This window comes from Lynx rufus, unplaced genomic scaffold (genome assembly GCF_022079265.1).
Source record: "Lynx rufus isolate CCGP_SWC_20201006 ecotype Redwood Valley unplaced genomic scaffold, mLynRuf1.p SCAF_7, whole genome shotgun sequence".
Classification (NCBI taxonomy): domain Eukaryota; kingdom Metazoa; phylum Chordata; class Mammalia; order Carnivora; family Felidae; genus Lynx; species Lynx rufus.
In genome coordinates, this window is record NW_025814889.1 from 65,641,403 (window position 1) to 65,650,479 (window position 9,077).

The following is a 9,077-nucleotide window of genomic DNA, read 5'->3' on the forward strand; positions in this document are numbered from 1 at the left end:
AAGGTGATATCTCACTGTGGTTTTGATTCGTATTTCCCTGATGATCAGTAATGTTGAGCATCTTTTCTTTTCTTTTTTTAACTTTTAAAAATGTTTATTTATTTTTGAGAGAGAGAGATAGAGTGCAAATTAGGGAGAGGCAGAGAGAGAGGGAGACAGAATCCAAAGCAGGCTTCAGGCTCTGAGCTGTCAGTACAGAGCCCAACATGGGGCTCAAACTCACAAACCACGACATCATGACCTGAGCCAAAGTCCAATGCTTAAACAACAGCCACCCAGGTGCCCCTGGGTATACTTTCACGTATCTGTTTGCCATTTGTATGTTGTATTTGGAGAAATGTTTATTCAGGTCTTCTGCCCATTTTTAAATCAGATTTTTTTTTAGTGTTGAGTTGTATCAGTTTTTTATATATTTTGGAATTAACCCTTTATTGGTTATATCATTTGCAAATATCTTCTCCCATTCAATAGATTGCCTTTTGGTTTTGTTAATGGTTTCCTTCCCTGTGCAAAAAACCTTTTTGTTTTGGTATAGTTACAATAGTTTATTTAAATGTTGTTATAGCTGATGTCAGAGAAATTACTGCCTGTGATCTCTTCTAGGACTTTTATGTTTTCAGGTCCCACATTTAGGTCTTTAATCCATTTTGAGTTTATTTTGGTGTATAGTGTAAGAAAGTGGTCCAGTTTCATTCGTTTACATGTAGCTGTCCAGTTTTCCCAGCACTTTTTATTGAAAAGACTGTCTTTTTCCCCATTGTATATTTCTGCCTCCCTCCTCATAGATTAAATGACCATATAAGGTGGGATATATTTTTGTACTCTCTATTTTGCTCCACGGATCCATGTGTCTGTTTTGGTTTCAAAACCATACTGTTTTGATTAAAACAGCTGTGTAGTACATCTTGAAATCTGGAATTGTGATACCTCTAGCTTTGTTCTTTCTCTAGATTGCTTTAGCCATTTGAAATCTTTTTTGGTTCTGCACAAATTTTAGTATTATTTGTTCTAGTTTTGTGAAAAATGCTTTTGGTATTTTAATAGGGATTGCACTGAATCTGTAGAATGCTTTGGGTAATATAAACATTGTAACAATATTAATTTTTGCACTCCATGGGCATGGGATATCTTTTTGTGTCCTTTTCAATTATTTTCATCCGTGTTTTATAGTTTTCAGAGCAGAGGTCTTTCACCTCTTTGGTTATTTATTTGTACATATTTCATTCTTTTTGGTTCAATTGTAAATGGAATTATTTTCTTAATTTCTCTTTCTATATTAGTTTATAGAAATGTTGCCAATTTCAGTGCATTGATTTTTTTTATCTGCAACTTTACTAAATTCATTTATTAGTCCCAATAGTTTTTTGGTGGAGTCTTTAGGATTTTCTATGTATAGTGACATGCCATCTTCAAATAGTGACAATTTAACTTCTTCTTTACCAACATCAATGCCTCTATTTCTTTTCTTGTCTCATCGCTGTGGCTAGGACTTCCAGTACTATGCTGAATAAAAGTGGTGAGAGTGGACATCCTTGTCTGCTCCTGATATTAGAAGAAAATCCCTTAGTTTTTCACCATTGAGTGTAATGTTAACCATGGGTTTTTCATATATAGCCTTTATTGTGTTGGGATATGTCCTCTCTAAACCCACTTTGTTGAGAGTTTTCATCATGAACGGATGTTGAATTTTGTCAAATGCCTTTTCTACATCTCTTCAGATAATCATTTGGTTTTTGTCTTTGGTTTTGTTGAGGCAGTGTATCATGTTTACTGATTTGCAAATATTGAACCATCTCTGCATCCCCAGAATAAACATCACTTGATCATAGTGGTTAATAATCCTTTTAATGTATTATTGAATTTGGCTTGCTAATATTTTATGGAGGATTTTGCAACTATGTTTATCAGAGACATTGGCCTATAGCATTCTTTTTTTTGTGGTGTCTTTGGTTTTTGGTATCAAGATAATGCTGTCCTCATAGAATATATTTGGAGGCTTTCCTTTTCTGGTTTTTTGGAACAGTTTGAGGAGAATAGGTATTAAATCTTCTTTAAATGTTTGGCAGAATTCACCTGTGAATCTATCTGGTCCTGGGCTTTTGATTTTTGGTAGTTTTTTTTTTTTATTATTGATTTAATTTTGTCACTAGCAATTGGTCTGTTCAGATTTTCTATTTCTTCCTGATTCAGATTTGGAAGAATCAAAATTTATCAATTTCTTCTAGGTTGCTCATTTTTTTTGGCATATACTTATGATAGTATTCTCTTATAATCTTTTGTATTTTTATGGTGCCAGCTGTTACTTCTTCTGTTTGTTTGTTTCTGATTTTACTTATTTGAGTCATTTCTATTTTTTTCTTTTTTTCTTGATTGCTCTGGCTGTTTATCGGTTTTGTTTATTTTGTCAAATAACCAGCTCTTTGTTTCATTGATTTTTTCAAGGAATATAAGAATTCTTTATAAATGAAATGAAATGAGATGGTGATATATGGCATTCCAGGATTTTAGCAGCCTGAGGAGAGCCACATAAGAAATGGCAAGAATAGATCTATTAAAAATATTCCAAAAAATTGGGACATGTGTGTAATGACAGGTGAAGAGAAGACGTGTTTTAGTCAGATTTGTTTGGAAAACCTAACACAGTAGTAGATATACTTTATTGTCACAGTTTTTCCTTCCTGATCACCTGGAGGTTGCTAAGTGCTTTACATGTATGATATTGAATGAATGGAAGAAAAGAAGCATGACAAGGGTGTCTTGTCAAAATTGAAACAAAATTTGCACAATATTTGGTAGGTTCAAGAAAAATTGTAATTTTTGCATATTAGACCTTTAATTTTTATTAATGATAACCTGTACCAACTTCATGTTAGTTTCCTATTGTTGCTCAACAAATTACTACAGATTTATCATCTTACACACACACACACACACACTCACTACACACACACTCACTCACACACACTCAACCATTTTATTAGCTCACATAGGGCATAAGTCTAGGCATGGTTGGTTTTCTGCTCAGAATAACACAAAGTTGAAATCAGTGTTGGGTATAGTATGTTCTCATTTGGAGCTTGGGATCCCCTCCCAGGTTCACTGGTTGTAGGCATAATTCAATTCCTTATAGTTGTGTGCCTGAGGTTTCTGCTTTCTTGCTGTCAGCCTGGAATCTCTGTTTATAGAGGCTGCCATAGTTCCTAGCCATGTGGCCTTATAAACAGTTCATATCATGGATATGATCATATCATCATATCATGGATGCTTGCATTCTTCTAGGTCAGCATTAGCGTATCTCTTTGATTTCCTAATCTATGATCAGATGGAGAAAACTCTCTGCTTTTAAAAGCTTTGTTTGATTAGGTTGGGCCCACCCAGATAATCCCTTTATCTTAAAGTTAACTGATTTCAGACCTTAATTACCTCTAATTTTATACCTATAAAGGTATAAAAACACCTTTATAGCAGTACTTATATTAGTGTTTGATTCAATAACTGGGAGAAAGTGTGTGTACACAAGGGTGGGGACATTTGAGGGCTGTCTTGCTATTCTGCCTACCACAGGACTGTACATGCAATCATTTTTCCAATAGTGATCATTCAAATTTTCAAATTTCTAGAGAGTAAATGTGGCTCTTGATCGTCAAAAGTATATGGAATCATTTTTCCTACTGAAGTAATTAAGGATTTTAAACCAAGTTTAATGAAATCTGAAGGCTGTTTAAACACTAATTTTGTAGCTCAGCAGGTAACAAAAGCAGTCTCTATGATTTTAGTTAAATGAAATTGAAGAATAAAAATAGAAGACAACCTCTGACTAGGTTAAATGTCAGATTAAGCTAAAACACCTATTATATTTTAGAATAGTTTACATATTTAATTATTACTAAGGTATGTTCTTATATGAATGCTCCAAGTGTGCTATGAGTGCTTAAATGAACCAATGAACAAGTTAATATATTTCTTTGACCATTCATATGTTTCTTTAAATTAAGTGCTTCATTTTAAAGTTATAAATAATTTCTTTTGCATTTGTGATATAATAAAAATATGAAACACTTTTATGCACAGTGTAATAACCATTATGTAAATAATTATTAATTTTAAAACTGTGAAAGAAAGTGAATCAATCAGCTATGTATGGTTTTGTTAGGATGATGAGAAAACGACAGTTTTTTTTCAAATGCTTAAAATTATATAATGTATTTTTGTTACTTTAGCAATAGAAAAATTTTAAATAACACTTTTAAAACTTTTTATTTTCCAAAGCTCCCCTTTCTCTGACAAAATGACTTGTTTGGTATTATAGTTAACATACATACATATTTGATACATCTTATCAAAAATTTATATTTGATTTTTTTAAGAAATAAAACTCAGTTTTCCTTTTTTTTTTTTTTTTAGTAGGTGAGTGGAAAAATGAACAATGATACCTCCAAACCATGGAATATTAACTGTTCCTAAAAAAGAAATGAGCTATCAACCCATGAAAAAACTTGGAGGAAACTTAAATGCATACTATTAAGTTAAAGAAGCTAATCTAAAAAGACTATATGTTGTATGATTTCAATTTTATGACATTCTGGAAAAGGCAAAATTCAGTGGTTGACCAGGTTTTGGGTGCATGGAGAAATAAACAGGTGGAGCACAGAGGATTTTTAGGGCAGTGAAACTACTCTGTTTGAGGCTATAATTGTAGATACATGTCATTATACATTTGCCCAAACCCACAGAATGTACAGTACTAAGAGTGAACCCTAATGTAAACTATGGATTTGGGATAATTATGGTCTATCAAAGCAAGTTCATGGACTATAGGTGCATTGTAGGTTCATTGTAACAAATGTACCACTTTCGTGTGGGATTTTGATAGTGGGGAAGTCTGTGTGTATGTGGGGGTAAGGGGTATTTGGCAACTCTGTATGTTCCATTCACTTTTGTTGTGACTTAAAATTGCTATAAAAATAAATTATATATTTTTTAAAATATAAAAGTTACCTTTAAAAAAAGTTTCCCCTTATCTTAATGCATTACATTAATCTTTTTCTAAAGACTTTTTAATACATTTATCATAGTTATTTTAAAGCCCTTCGATCATTTTGAGTCTGTTACTATTGACAATACTTTCTCGTAACTGTATAGGTCATACTTTTCCTGTTTCTCTGCATGCTTAGTTATTTTTAAGTTGTATATGGATATTTGGAAGATATAATCAGATACACTTAGAAAGTTGTTAAGTTACTGGCAATTCACCTTACTCATGTGAAGGCTTGGATTTTGACTCTTTTAGTGCAGGTCTTTTTTTTTTTTCTTTAGTTTTGTTATATAGTCATTACTCTTGGTACTTGGACATGAGTATGGCCCTTCCAGATTTCATTGGAAATCTGAGTTAGCCAATAAATACCCTGTGCCTTGGCAGGAATTGAACTTAAACTGTACCAGCCACTGAAATATATGTTCAATTCTTGTAGTCTTCCCACTATTTCTTTGTGTTGGAGTCCTTAAATCTTATGCTGTACATGTGTAGTTTGAGTCTGCCAAGGATTTAGAATAAAACTAGTACCCAGATTATTGCTCTCTCCCTTTCTGCAATTTGCCTTCGATTTCCAGTCTTTTTGGCAGTCCCAAAAAAAACATGGTTCAGCTCAGTAAATCTGGTGTTTTTTGTTGGAGATCTGTTAATTATTAACTGCACTCATGGTGTGTCCTCCTCAGGGGAAAAGGTGGATAAATGTAGATCTCACACAGTATGGTTCTTTTTCAATGGTCATATTTCCTGTAGCTTCTACCTTCTATTGGTTGTTTTCTAGTGCCTATAAACAGAATTGGGGTGTGTGTGTGTGTGTGTGTGTGTGTGTGTATTTCTAGATAGATAGATGGATAGATAGATAGATAGATAATTTTATAATGACTACTGGTGGGAATGTTGGTCTGATACAAGTTACTTTGCCATTAGCAGAAGCTGAATGTCTATAGAACAGATTAATTTTGAGACAGTATTTATGCTTCTATTGGGTAATTGGCATACAGAATATGGACTCTCAAATCTCACAATTTATTTGGAGAATAATGAAGGATATGATAAGATCCGTTTTAAATTATCATATATTGTCTGAAAATCCCTGGAGAGTATATACCCATAGTGTTTGGCAGAAAATCGAGGAATAAGACAAGGTGATTGTAAGTTTGATACCATTTCCTAAAGAAATTCCTTATAAAAGATTGATATTTATGTAATTTTTTTTAAATTTTTTTTAACGTTTATTTATTTTTGAGACAGAGAGAGACAGAGCATGAACGGGGGAGGGTCAGAGAGAGGGAGACACAGAATCGGAAACAGGCTCCAGGCTCCGAGCTGTCAGCATAGAGCCCGACGCGGGGCTCGAACTCACAGACCGTGAGATCGTGACCTGAGCCGAAGTCGGCCGCTCAACCGACTGAGCCACCCAGGCGCCCTGATATTTATGTAATTTTTAAATGAATAGAAAGAAAACTACAAGTCATATAAAATAATTTTAAGTTACCTATCTTGGAATCTGATTTTTAAAAAAAGTCCCTGGCAATGAAGAGGTTAACTTATTGGGACAAGCAATAAAGAATTTTTCTGTAATTTCTCATCAGTCCAGCTTGTAAATGTTGGCGTGTCCAAGGCCTTAATTTTTGAAACTCTTTACTTATCTCTCCAGTCTCCCCCTCTCTCTATCCTTATGTTATCTCATATATTTAAATAATGTTAATGTGCCAGTGACAGACATTTATCTCTTCAGCCTTAAAATTCCCCCATGAACTGCTCAACAGTTCTTCAGAGTTTAATGAGTATTTCAAACTTAATGTACCCCTAAATGCGTTTTTGATTCAGTCTTTTTCCTAAAATTTAGTTCTTTCCTGTCCTTCCTTCTCTCAGTGAAGGGTAGCTCTTTATTCTAGCTGCTTAGCCTAAGTACCTCGCTGTCACCCTTGGCTTCTCTCCTTCAGACTCCATATCCAAACTGTTAGCCAATCCTTTTGGCTTTACCTTCAGGATATATACAGAATCCAGTGTTCACCATCTCTACAGCTACCACTCTACTCCAAAGTATCCATTAGTTCTCAACTGTTTTGTTGCAATAACATTTTTATTCTTGTCTTTCTTCTACCTTATCCATCTCTGTTTTTGTCTCCACCAAGCAGCCAGTTTGAGTTGAGTATTTCTCTGCTAAAACTGATCTCACTCAAAACACGATCAAAATCTTAAAAAAGACTGGCAAAACTCTCAGGATCTGGCCAGCTATTGTGTCTTTGACTTTATCTCTCAAGAGAGAATTGCTTTCTCTGTTTCAAACACACTTGCTTCCTTGCCGTTTTCCAAACATACCAGCCAAGTGTCCTGCTGCTGCTCTCTTGAATTTGATAGTTTGAACCTTGTTTTTATTTCACCTCATTTTGATGTTTTCAAAAATGTAAATAAAGTTTTTAATCTGTATTTTCAGTTTCCCAAAAGTTATTGGAGGCTTGCATATCTTCAGACTTCCCAAGTTTTTTTAAAAAAAGTTTTAAAATGTTTATTTATTTTTAAAAGAGGGAGTGAAGAGACAGAGAGACAGAGTACGAGTGGAGGAGGGGCAGAGAACAAGGGAGACACAGAATCTAAAGCAGGCTCCAGGCTCTGAGCTGTCAGCACAGAGCCCAACATGGGGCTCTGATCCATGAGCTATGAGATCATGACCCGAGCTGAAGTCGGACACTCAATTGAACTAGCCACCCAGATGCTCCCAGACTTCCCAAGTTTAAAGTTTCACATATTTTGTTTCTTCTTCCTACTTTATTTTTGTCTTTCCTCCTCTAATGTAGTTCAGTTCCCCTCTGAATTTCCTCTCATTAATTCTGCTCTTTCAATTTACTACTAGTCTTTCTACAATTTCCCTAATTTTTGAAATTTTTATTTAAATTCCAGTTAATTAACATCCAGTGTAATATTAGTTTCAGATATACAATTGTGATTCAACACTTCCATACAACACCTCATGTTTATAACAAGTGTACCCATTAGTTCCCATCACCTATTTAACCCATTCTCCCACCCACCTCCACTCTACTAACCATCAGTTTGTTCTCTATAGTTAAGAGCCTGTTTCTTGGTGTGCCTCTCTCCCTCTGTTTTTGCCCTGTGCTCATTTGTTTTGTTTCTTATATTCCACACATGAGTGAAATCGTATGGTATTTATCCTTGACTGACTTATTTCACTTAACCTTTTACTCTCTAGCTGCATCCATGTTGTTGCAAATGGCAAGACTTCATTCTTTTTTATGGATGAATAACATTCCATTGTGTATATATGCCACCTCTTCTTTTCCATTCATCAGTCAGTCGATGGACACTTGGGCCATTTCCATAATTAGTTTATTTTACATAAAGCTGCTATAAACTTGAGGGCATATATCCTTTTGATTAATATTTTTGTATTCTTTGGGTAAATGCCTAGTAGTGAAATTGCTGGATTATCAGATAGTTCTCTTTAACTTTTTGAGGAAACTCCATACTGTTTTCCAGAATGGCTGCACTAGTTTGCATTCCTACCAACAGTGCAAGAGGGTTCTACTTTCTCCACATCCTTGACAACACCTATTGTTTCTTGTTGTTGATTTTTGCAGGTATGAGGTGTGAGTGTGTGAGTGAGACCAAAAGTGACAAAGTCAAGAAAGGATCAGAGAAAATCTCCAGAAAGAATGACAAAATAAGTAATAAAATGGCAATAAATACATATCTGTCAATAATTACTTTGAATGTAAATGGACTAAATGTGCCAGTTAAAATATATAAGTGTCATAATGGATAAAGACTCATCCATATGCTGTCTACAAGAGGCTCATTTGAGACCTGAAGACTCCTGCAGATTGAAAGTGAGGGGATGGAGAAATATTTATCATGTAAATGGATTCTGAAAGAAAGCTGGAGTACCAATACTCATATCAGACAAATTAGACTCTAAAACAAAGACTGTAGCAAGAGACAAAGAAGGGCACTATAAAATCATAAAGGGGGACAAGCCAACAGGAAAATAGAACAATTATAAATATTTATGCACCCAATATGAAAC